This window comes from Strongylocentrotus purpuratus, unplaced genomic scaffold (genome assembly GCF_000002235.5).
Source record: "Strongylocentrotus purpuratus isolate Spur 01 unplaced genomic scaffold, Spur_5.0 spur5_scaffold_8, whole genome shotgun sequence".
In the NCBI taxonomy this organism is placed as follows: Eukaryota; Metazoa; Echinodermata; class Echinoidea; order Camarodonta; family Strongylocentrotidae; genus Strongylocentrotus; species Strongylocentrotus purpuratus.
Genome location: NW_022145614.1, coordinates 7,215,452 through 7,227,833, shown reverse-complemented (window position 1 = coordinate 7,227,833; position 12,382 = coordinate 7,215,452). Strand labels below are relative to the sequence as shown.

Below are 12,382 nucleotides of genomic sequence, written 5' to 3'. Positions count from 1 at the left end.
TGTCGTTATGCTCATGTGTTGTTTGGACACTGCACCTTCGGCCTTCGCCATTATCTTCGACTGTTCAAAGTCCTTCTGAATGAAAAATCCTTCGTCAAAATTCATGTTTAAGGGTCGTTCTGATCATTTTAATGTGTAGCCAATAGGGAGTATATGGTGAGTAATTCCGCTTTGTTTTAGTTTGAGTGGAACGTAGGCCTACTTGTCATCATAATATTGCACATGATCAGATGATCTGTTGTATGATTATGAACACTGCAGTGATATTGAAACTATGATCGCTTCGTTTATTATAGTATTACTATATTAGTAATGAATGTTAATACAATATCAAACTGACAAATCTCTAACAAGTAAAGACAAGTTAACTTAAATGTTTGTCTCATGGTAGTGTGTGTGCTATCTTTGTTGTTGAATAATATTATGTTATGGTAGATCGGATGTCATGTCATGAGAATTGAACTATAGACCGTTTACTCTTTCAGTACATGATGTATGATGTATTAAGTGTGTTACTGTTAGGGGTTTTTCTCACTCGCGATCTCCATCTCAGTCTCATGCTGTCAACTATGCTGACGTTCCCACTTCCGAGCGGTCATTTTAACTTTGGGAGCGTACGGCGTACTAATGCGTCACTTAATTGCCAAAGTTATGGCATGCAAGATGCAAAGCTTACTCAAACAATTTCTCACACTCGTTTATGCACATTCGAACAGTCATAATGAGACTAATCGAGCATACAAACACAGATTCATGAATATACAGTTATGAAACAATAACATAGTCCGGAAAGTATATAATAATAATTATCCCTGCTTATATAGCGCCTAACACTTACTTTATCAGAAGTCTCTAAGCGCTCTACAATAATGCAGCATAATTACCCTGGCTTTAGCAGTGCAGCTGTTACGCGCGCTGCGTTTCAACTTTCAAGGAATAAATTCCTACCAGGTACCCATTTACTTCACCTGGGTGGAGTATATCATACCTTTAACTTAATTGTTTTTGATTTGATGCAGTAGATCAAACTTCAACAAGTGCCATGGAGCACAACAAAACAACATCAGCTGTGCTAAACAAACAAAGTATGGTTGCCAGTATATACACTTGAACTACACAACTTGAGACCTTGCTGTGACCTGCTCTGACCCTGACTTCTCACTGACCAGTCTATCTGTTGGCCGGTAGTTGTTTTATGGCGTTCGTAAAATGCCATATCTTCAGTCATACAAGAAAATTCAGTTATCAATAAAGAAAACCAAAAATAACAATTGTGATAAGGCCAAATAATAAAAAATAATGTGTTTCTCGTTCCGGACTTGTTTTAAAAGGGAGGATCGGGCAGGGCATTACTATTTACTTTTTTGCAATTTTTAGTTATATTTTTCCATGATGGCTGCCATGCTAATAATAGCCGCATGGCTAAGCCTATTTATTCACAGATATTGTTCCATGTGAGTGTACTGTCTGATGCAATGTATGACAAAACAAATGATTATTATCTAAATGATTATTATCTAAAGAAAATGTAAATCACAAGCTTTTTTTTTGCGAGGGGGGGGGCTTTTTTTCTTCTGAATAGTAAATAGTTACATTAATAATTTAAGGAGGCAGGACGAGAAACTTTAAATTTTTGTTATTTGGGCTGTTTTAATTAATTCACCATTCTATAAAACAATTAAACTCTGGCTTTTATGCCCAGTCCCTACCTCTTACTCTTAGTTCTGCCCCTCTCCCCCCCCCCAACTCAATTCTACAAGTGCCCTCTCAAGGCCTATTTTGTCACTCGCAGTGTTGGTACTTTTAACTTTTATTACTACATTTGTAGAGGTATCGTAGTTGAGTTTTCTAATCACTCAACTGATAATTCAAAGGTCCTGTCTTTGATCCCGGCCGGCACGGTAATTATGTCATTGAGCAAGGCATTTTATCTACATTGCTCCTCTCCACCAGGTCTCAAATTAATTTTTTGTCCACGGGGGCTCTTCCAAAAAAAAAAGAGCCCCTGTGAGCCTTCTCACAGGGGCTCTTTGGGTGCTGACGGGGGCTCTTATTTTAAAGGTACTACAAAGTTTTGGGAAATTTTGAAAATTGGGTGAATAGTGAATCTTTACAATTTTGATATATTTGGATGCCCCTGTGGATATATTATATTTATAAGCACTAAAAAAATTAGCCCCTAAAACACTTCTGTTTTTGAGAAAATTTGAATATAAAAAATTACCGGTGGTCCCGGTAAATTTTGATAAATTTCAAATAGCGCCTATGGCCGTACAATGGTAGCTGCGACCATGAAAATCTCAGAATATGTAGATGTGACATATAATTACCAAACGGGAATAGCTAATTAGTCGATTTTAGTCAAAAAACATTGTTTTATAGCTTAATTAATATCTTGACCTTGAGAGGGAGCTACAACATAAGAAGTTTATTATTTACAATTTCATAAATTTATACTTGATTTCAACCGCGACAACGATCAATGTATATTTTAGGAACGCATACGCTTCCAATATGTTAATTTGAACCAAATTCATGACCCCATACCAAAACTTTGTAATACCTTTAATACAAATTTCCATTGAATTGGTACCCATGAAACTCCTAAATCCCTTGGTATTTTGTCATTATCATTTATTTAAGTCGGCGATTTCCCTCTTAGAAACTTGTTACATAGCTGTTATTGACTTTTATACCCGTGATGACATTCTCTCCATTTCTTCCCGTTCTGCACATAATGTCCTCCTCATTATTCGGAGCAACCTTATTTACATTCTTTCTTTAATTTTAGTCTTAACCATATCCTTCCAAAACACAGGGGCGGATCTAGCTTTTTGCTAAGGGTGTGGGGGGGGGGGGGTAACCCAAATACAATGTGGAGCGAGCTATAGCGTGGTCATAGGCAACCGTAGACAGTCTTAGTACGAGCGGCATACGAGCTACCTACGAGCTAGATACGCAATAGTGTGACTGCTACCTTCAAATTTGCCACGTATTGCTGGGAACGGCTGCGTATTGATATACCTCGTACAGCGCAGCAATACGCAGCATCATACGCAAAGGTGTGACTGAGGCATTACCTTTCTACTAAAACTATCATTTTCTTCATTAAACAGAATCTGATAGGCCTGCCTGCATGTTACAGTTAATAGTTACATTAAAGGGCTCACAATAAAGCCTATCATACTCTACTTTCTCAAAGATAATTTAAACATTTCAAATAAGGAGCATTTTTTTTTTCTGCTGGTTTCAGGATGTAGCTACATGTTGATACTGGAAGTGGGAATGCATTGAATCTTTCTCCAATATTTTTATTATAATTTCCCTTGCAAAATACAAAAAAATAGGCATTTTCACCTCTTCTTTGTCAAAGGGTCATTTTACAAAAAATGAAATATTAAAGTGATCTTCTGATGACACACTCCTTTGTGCGCACTGCATGTATTTATGACTCACTTTATGTGTAGTTATATTGAAGAGTGTAAATCTAGAAGTATTCTTTATACCATTATTTATTTTATATACAATCTTTAATTTAAAGGTTATTGCACAGATGAAGCTTGTCTATGCCATATATTTTGTTTGAAATCAACATCATTTTGAATGAAGTGCTTCCCTCTGGAAAGGTGTATCATTTTGTGTCCATGCTTCCTGTCATTCTATGAATATATTATTTACCTTGAGACATGATTGATACACTATATATTTGTTAATATGATTGGTTTTAGGTAGACTTGTCTCTTGAAGTACATGTATATGAATAGACATGCTTTTTTAATTTTCTGAAGTGTCGCCTGTCGGCCTAGTGTCTGTGAGGTATTTTGGGAGCAGCATGAGTTCTGTGCTAGTATCAGTAGTTCAGTACATGGTTGATACAGTTGTGTTATGTAAACATGTAGTGGTTTTTTAGTTTATACAATTTATTTTATAGCCCATGTTTATGTAACTTTAAAAAGTGCATTGGTGTCTTTATAGTGCATGCTCACCAGATGATAAAGTACATTATTGAAAGAATTCTTTTTTACATTGGTTTGAGTGGAATGTATAAATTTAATTGTTTTATTATGTACACCTGTAGCTGTGTGCATATCAGGAGTATTTAGCCTCTAGACCTGGTCTAAAACCAATTATACCGCCCTCTCCTGCCAGAGTTGTCAGGCAATGTTTGTATTATAAACAGATTACAGATCCTCCTCTTAACAAAGCTAGATTTCATTTATGAAAAATCCTTTCCCAATAACCTTGAGCTTTAATTCATTTTATTTATTTATTTATTTATTTATTTATATAAGCATGTTCACAATTTCACAATTCATTGAAGTTAACATCACATGAAAAATTATTATAAGATGACAAATCATTTTCATTTTCATTTTTTATTGTAAGGTTGCTTCAATTTCAAAGTAATAACAGGCTGTCAGGCTGTTTTAAAGTAACACATGTATTTGTAGTACAATTTTCCTTACATTGTGCCCAAAACTTGACAAAAAATTACAATGAAAATGGGAAATCGGAATGTAGTGTAGACAATAGGAGACTTAATAGGAGAAATCATTGTGCCACCCTCCCTCTACTATTGCGCAATGATGCTGTAGTTATTCCCCTTTCTTTATATGTAGTTTTTATTTAGAGACATTTTGACGATGTGCGAAATACATTTCAGGATTTAACTCAATATTTGACAGAGGTGATTCTGCTCACATGCATGCTCCTCATATTATTGGCAGTTTTTGGCACCTTAAATTAGCTTAAATATAAACAGATATAATCTCTAAATATTATGCTCTCACTATTTGTTAGTCATTAGATGATTTATATGGGCTATTTATAAAGACTAGCATGTTTGTTACGAAAGCTGAAATATAATGAACTTTGAAACATAGGAAGAATACAGTTGATAGAATGTTCCAGGTTAATATTTTGTGGTTTCAAGGTCTTTGGTTGCAAGATGGTAAGGATCTTTATTGAGTTTTCAGACACATCAAAAATAATTAATTTCCAGTTGGTTTCTTCTATCAGGTAGCTGAGGTAAGCAAACTTGGAAAATGTAAGTAGTAAGTTTTTATCCTTTTACATTTTAGTAAATTTATCAACATGTAGTGTTTGATTATGTACTTTATTATTAGAATCAAATTAATCTAAGCTTATAAAACAATATGAAAATAATGTTCATAGAATCAGAGAGCAGGATTATATGTTAATAATAGAGATCTCTTGATGATAGTAGTAGTAGTCGCTCTATGCACAGCAAATTTATTTCATTTTTCACATAATATAAACAAAGACAAGATAATCACAATATTAAACGTACCGGTAATTAGATAACAGAAAATTAGCTTGGAAAATATCTATGACATTGGCTATTTTTTAAAGCTTATCTGCACTAGTTTTTAGAAGGGATTAGAGCACCTTGCAAGGTCACTAGACAGGTGGTTATCTCATCAACTCAGCTCTCAAATAACATAAGAAAAAGAGGATCATGGGGGACCAATGGTCACCGATTCGGCATTGTTTTCTATATAGAGGGAGCAAGTAGCTACAAGTAGGACAGTGTGGCTTTAAATATTGTAATGTAAGTTATCACATTGTAAGTTATCAATAATATTACTAAAGAGCATATAATTTTTGTTGTTGTAAATTCAATGACAGTTTATTTGCCCTGCTCCAGTCAGTAACCCCTCGTAATTGAGAGTTATTTGTCCCCAGAAAAATGTCTGTGTCACGTTGAGAAAAGAAAATGTTAGAGTCATCAGCAAACAAAATGAAGGACAGGGTAGTTGAGGACATGTAAAAATCATTAATATATATACAATAAAAAATAATGGACCTAAAATAGGGCCTTGAGGCACACCACATTCAATGGCCTTTATAGAAGAATACATGTGGATTGTCTATACATATTGCTTTTTACTGTGGGGGAATTTCTTGAACCACTCCAAGGTTAAAAGAGCCCTGAAGAAAATATTTCTTTAACAAATAAGTATATTTGATACTGCTCTTTGAATATCAGTTATGATGAGAATAAATACATGTAATTGCATAACCCATAGGATTTCTATAATCTCTCTTGTTGGCATTTGAATACTTGAATGTTGAAAACTTGACTTGATGAACTATACTGCATCCAAAATCCCTTGCCCCTCAATTTTACTGGGAAGTGAAAGTTGTAGAAATAGATATTTTGCACAGTTCTGACAAACAAAAAATTGTTTATAAAAGACACTTGTTTTGATACAGAATATGACACAGAATATGACTTGGGCCTTTTTAAAGATGACACTTGACTCTATTACTCTATACTCTATACTTGTAATGCTTGGTATGTGCGCATAGCAAGTAATATAGGACGTTTGAAGCTCCCATGTAACAAACACTTTGACTAACATGCCATTGTGGCTCATTCTTTCACCATCAAGACATAGGCTGTGCTTTTTGGTTAACCCCTCGTTCCTTGGACAGATCCCATTTCTTTGTTTTTGTTTTTGTAATGAAGATAATTTAAGGAAAAATACAGAGTTTTGAAAGCTTCAAAGATTTTTAAAGGATTTTATTTGTTAAGCGTTAGAAACAGTGGGGATCCAGGTGACGGTTGATGTAATTGTATGTCAGCGAAAAATTTAAAGGGGGAAGAGGGAGCGGCGGAAGAAAAAGAAGAAAAGAAAGAGAAAAGGTTTTAAAAAATAGGGAGAAGGCAACAAATCCCACCGCAGGTTATGCGTATTGCTCGCATCAACATATAAATCACAGACTGATTGAGGGAGGGGCGATGAATCAACCGCCACTCTCCTTTTTTGGCAACCTAAACAAATGGAAATGGGAAAAAGGGAAAACGACAGAAGGAAACATGAGAAAGAAAGAGAAAATAATGTAAAAGAGGACAAGATAGAGGGTGGGAGGAAAGGGGATAGAGAGAGAGAAAAAGAGAAAAACAGAAAAAGGAAGAACATAAACTAACGGATTTCATTTCCGATGAGTCGGCTCGTAATGTGCTTAATAAGACTGCTGACAAAATTACAACAATACCAAAAAAACGTTTTTAAAAATTGTTTTTAAGAGAGAAAGAGAGGTTATGTTTAGAATGAAATGAAAGGGGCTATGTAACTTTCAAGGAGGAAATTACAATTTTGTGACAGCTATTTTTAATTTTCTACATTTTTGAAACATTCAAGAACTTCCTGGGGCTCTACCCCCTAGACTCATGGCAAAGGCTATCCCCCTGCACACCATCCATAAAGATGTAAGTTCCCAAGACAAGCTTTTGTTGTATAAAATTGTCCTTAGGAGAGAGTGTGAGTTTTATGTAGTTAAACCTTCTAACAACCACTCCTGTAGACTTTTTTTTAATCATTTACACAATTTCTTGCTGTCTGCTGTCTCGAGGTCACTGGAACGAAGAAAGATAACAATGTATAGCTAGATTAGGTGAAGGATTAATCCTTTTTATCAAGATGGATAACTGATTAATTGGGCATCATCCCTTTGAATGTTGTGTCTGATATTAAAGGCGTGTTTTGCCATTTCTGAATGAGATAGAATGTTCAATCTGAGGGCTTTTTGTGCTCTTTGAAAGGAGCACACAATGGGGTTCCAGACGCGGACCCCTGGACCCCCATTAGTAAACATAGAAGTGGTTTCCCAGAAAACCCGCTGGTGTATAAAATTATCCCTAGGAGACAGTGTTAGTTTCCATTGCTCAAGACGGTCATCTTGAAGGTTCTGAATTGCTAAGACTCGAAAGCGTCCTGAGGCTCCGCCCCGGAACCCCTGGCAGGGGCTCTGCCAGGCCCCCCAAGCTCTATCATGTTGTACGAATCCATTAGAAAGTAATATAATCCCCACTAAATTATTCATATATTTGATATTATATATATATATATATATATATATATATATATTAAAACTTCTTTGTGCTCTGCCCCTGGACCCCATCCAGAAGGACTAGCGTTAATGTGCGATTGCAGTGTGCTTCGCGCACTCGTTGGCTTTGACCCCCCCCCCCTTCCCCTTTTACAAACCCTGGATCCGCAGCTGAGAAATGTAGAGTACTTTTACCCCTTTCCTTTTAATGAAGTAGCCATTTTTGCTCATTTGCAAAATGTACAGTTTAAAGTTAATGATCTGGTACTGTGCGACAAGTTGATGACCTTGGTCTTCCTCTAGCAATTCATCCTAATAAAAAAATCCATGTAAGAAGCAGTTTGAAAGTTCTAAGAAAATTCCATCAAATTCCAGGAAATTGGGTGTTCTTTTTCAGGAAACAGTATTTAAATGAGTGGAAGCACTGGCGTCTCAGTTTTTTTAATCTGTAACAATTCTCCTTGGATCAGATGTAGACCTAAAACAAACCTCATTATCTTCAGTATGCAAGTGTCATTACTGTAAAAAATTTAGGAGTAGATTGTCTAAGTCTGAAACAAAATTGAGTAATGCTCGAGTCGTGCCCGGCTTTCCAACAATCATATCGTACATTGTTCTACTTAAGTTAAAGTATACGATCGACCATAAGAATTTTTAGGCGAATAGCTTCCCATGGTTTGGACCATTTATAAAAATCACAACTGGACCGTCAAAGAAAAAGTTTGAGAACCCCAGCTCTTAATAGTTAAAAGTTTATATTATAATGGTATTGGCAGCATAGTTCTGTTTCAATGCGAAAGCAGCAAAACCCCAATATACTTCATACCAATATTTTCGGATTAAAAAACCTCCACTGTGTGGATGATTTCTGAATAGGAGGAATGTGGAATAAAATAAACTTTTGTGATATTTTTTGTGGTTCACTGCTCTTGGCGTACAAAATACAAAATTGCATCTTTATAAGGTGTATGCACGATTGGAATTGCCAGGCACATAGAATTACAAAAGAAACAACAGAGCGGTGTGACCACATATTTGATTTGGTACACAGTAGTTACCACAAGTCCTGGTGTACACATGTGAGTGTGAAATCAGCATTCACATCATTGCCACACTGGTGACATACTGGTCACAGAGAGTAAATGCACCACTGTAATAGTAAGCATTGTTGTAGGGAGGACACTTTTCATAATATAGTTTATGTGATGTACTGTGAAAAACTGTTAATATAACTTGTTTGATAACACAGTGTGGGCTCTTTTATAATGTTGAACAATGGTGAACAGACTAATAAGACCATTATTTGTATGACACACAGAGAGAACCACAGTGTGTATGTACCACAGAGTTTCCCCTTGTACCATGTGGATGTTCACACTTCCACACTGTGGGTTGAGAGGGAATAAAAATGTGTACACACCACATTGTGAGCATTTTTATAGTGTCGATTATTTCCACTCTGGACACACTGGTCTAAGAGGTAAGCACAGTTTGTATATACCACAGTGTTGATTGTTTCCACACTAGACACACTGTAGTCTGAGAGGGAATAAAAATGTGTACATACCACAGTGTGAACACTTACATAGTGTTGATTATTTCCACACTGTGGGTTGAGAGGGAATAAAAATGTGTACACACCACATTGTGAGCATTTTTATAGTGTCGATTATTTCCACTCTGGACACACTGGTCTAAGAGGTAAGCACAGTTTGTATATACCACAGTGTTGATTGTTTCCACACTAGACACACTGTAGTCTGAGAGGGAATAAAAATGTGTACATACCACAGTGTGAACACTTACATAGTGTTGATTATTTCCACACTGTGGGTTGAGAGGGAATAAAAATGTGTACACACCACATTGTGAGCATTTTTATAGTGTCGATTATTTCCACTCTGGACACACTGGTCTAAGAGGTAAGCACAGTTTGTATATACCACAGTGTTGATTGTTTCCACACTAGACACACTGTAGTCTGAGAGGGAATAAAAATGTGTACATACCACAGTGTGAACACTTACATAGTGTTGATTATTTCCACACTGTGGGTTGAGAGGGAATAAAAATGTGTACACACCACATTGTGAGCATTTTTATAGTGTCGATTATTTCCACTCTGGACACACTGGTCTAAGAGGTAAGCACAGTTTGTATATACCACAGTGTTGATTGTTTCCACACTAGACACACTGTAGTCTGAGAGGGAATAAAAATGTGTACATACCACAGTGTGAACACTTACATAGTGTTGATTATTTCCACACTGGACACACTGTGGTCAGAGAGGGAAATCAAAAAATGTGTACCACCACAATGTGAACACTTACACAGTGTTGATTATTTCCACACAAGACACACTGTTGCCAGAGAGGGAATCAAAACGTGTGCACACCACAGTGTTGATTATTTCCACGCAAGACACACTGTTGCCAGAGAGGGAATCAACACGTGTGCACACCACATTGTGAATACTTTTAAAGTGTTATTTCCACACTGGACAAACTGTGGTTGGAGAGGAAATCAAAATGTGTGGACACCACAGTGTGAACACTTAGATAGTGTTGATGAAATATAAATAGATACATTACACACTTTTTGCAAATGTGCAAAAACTTGTTGAAACATAGACACAGAATATAACTTGGCCTTTATAAATTAGATGAGACTTGACTCTATACTTGTACAGCTACATGTAGGTATGCTTGCATTAATTAGCAAGTGATATAAGGCGTTTGAAAGACCCATCTACCAAACATTTTCACTAAATGCCATTATGGGCCATTCTTTCACTACTATTCCATGGGTCGTGTCTTTAGATTAACCTCTCATTCCATGAACAGATCCCATTTTTTAAAAATTCCTTTTAATAAGAGATAATATTCGGATCGGTGTTTTTGAGCAGCTGTATGGTTCTTTCTCAAATCGAAACCAATATACTTCATACCCATATTTGAATAGAAAACCTGCAATGTATGGATGATTTCTGAATGGGAGGAATGTGGAATAAAAGAAACTTTTGTAATATTTTCTGTGGTTCACTGCTCTTGGCATTTACCGGTAATAGTAAATTGGTTTTTAGTACACATGGACCTGTCTGTGGAATCACCATATGTGTGTGCTAGAGCAAGGCTTGTATCAGTAAATGGCCAATACAGTTGTATACATGTAGCGATTTAAACAATTTATAGCTCCCCTTCACGTGACTAAAAAAAAAAATCTGCATTTGTATCTCTAAAGTGCTTGCCAGATGATAAAGCAATAGTTATTGTAAGAAAGGATTTTCCAATGATTTTATTGCAATGTATAGTGTTAGTTCTTTTAAAATGTGTGCAGATCTGGGCCCTCTTTCATATTTTTTTTTATCAATAACAAATGCTAAAATTCCATGACTAGTAGCTGTCAGCCAATCGGATTCCACAATTTCACTAGCTTATAACAGTTATTGTAATGTCAATAGCAAGTTGCTATTGAGTATTGACATCAAGTTTTTTTAAAGTGGCCCAGGGGTGTCAAGCCTCCAGGCCTGATCTGCTTCTCTACTATACTACCCTCTCCTGCCAGAGTTGTCAAGCAAAGTACAATAGACTTAAAGCCCCCATAGTATTTGTATGGAGCCCCCAAAATTTAATGGCAAAAATTTCACTTAAATAGCATCATAATATGAAAGGATTATCATTTAAAGATACTATGTCCCTTTTGCAGCCAACATCGAATTGTGTAGAACTTTGCAGGAATTATGAATATGTCATGTATGTCCTTTCTGTGAAATTTAAATGTTAGCAGTGTCCTAATATTCAAATTATGCAAGGAAACCTGTTTACTTGCTAGACTTCACTGTCAGACACTATTGAGTGACTGACTGGCTTTTTTTCTTCTTTCGTAATAACATACAGAAAATGAGCTGTACAGGGTATACGAGCATTTGTCTATGTCAATAACCCACTTCTTGTAATGGCCATAAGTAATCTGATTGCAACTTTGCGCAGCATAAAACGTACAACCATTTGGTACAATGGTCTGAAAATTGAGACTATTACTTACTGGCTCTATAGCTCTTAAGTCGATTCGACAACTAATAGTCGTTATTTTGCCATTTAAAGACATTTTCAAGCACCGTTTTTTTTTAGGGAAGTTCTGAATTAGTATTATCTTTCAAATGCCGTTGGAATTTAACCTTTTCATTTTTTGGGGCCTGCAAATGGAACAGTACATTTAAGACACATTACTGCACTGATTTTCAAAACATATGTGTTTGAAGTCGAATATTGATGAAAGAATACAAAATTTAGTTTTTCTGCGTACAACAAAAAACCTAAATAATGTTTTGTTTTATCAATATTCGTCCTCAAACACATTTTATTGGGGGAAATTTTTGCAGAAGTGTGTCTTTAATGAAATCCTCTTTCACATTTATGAAACAATTTAAGTGGAATTTTGCCAACAAATTTTTGGCAAAATTTGGGGCTCCCAACACTTCAGAGGGGCTTTAGCAGTGATTTGTTTCCGTAACTTTCATCCA

At 35.9% G+C, this 12,382-nt stretch overlaps 1 protein-coding gene across 1 annotated transcript in view; it reads left to right on the top strand.

The window, feature by feature from the left end:
* Positions 1–27: 27 nt before the first annotated feature.
* The window catches only part of LOC105443635, a 55,782-nt gene continuing 43,427 nt past the window's right edge, over positions 28–12,382 (top strand). The window contains exon 1 of the mRNA XM_030976027.1: positions 28–156. The gene's annotated coding sequence lies outside the window, so the exon portion shown is untranslated. The remainder of the gene's footprint in view (positions 157–12,382) is intronic.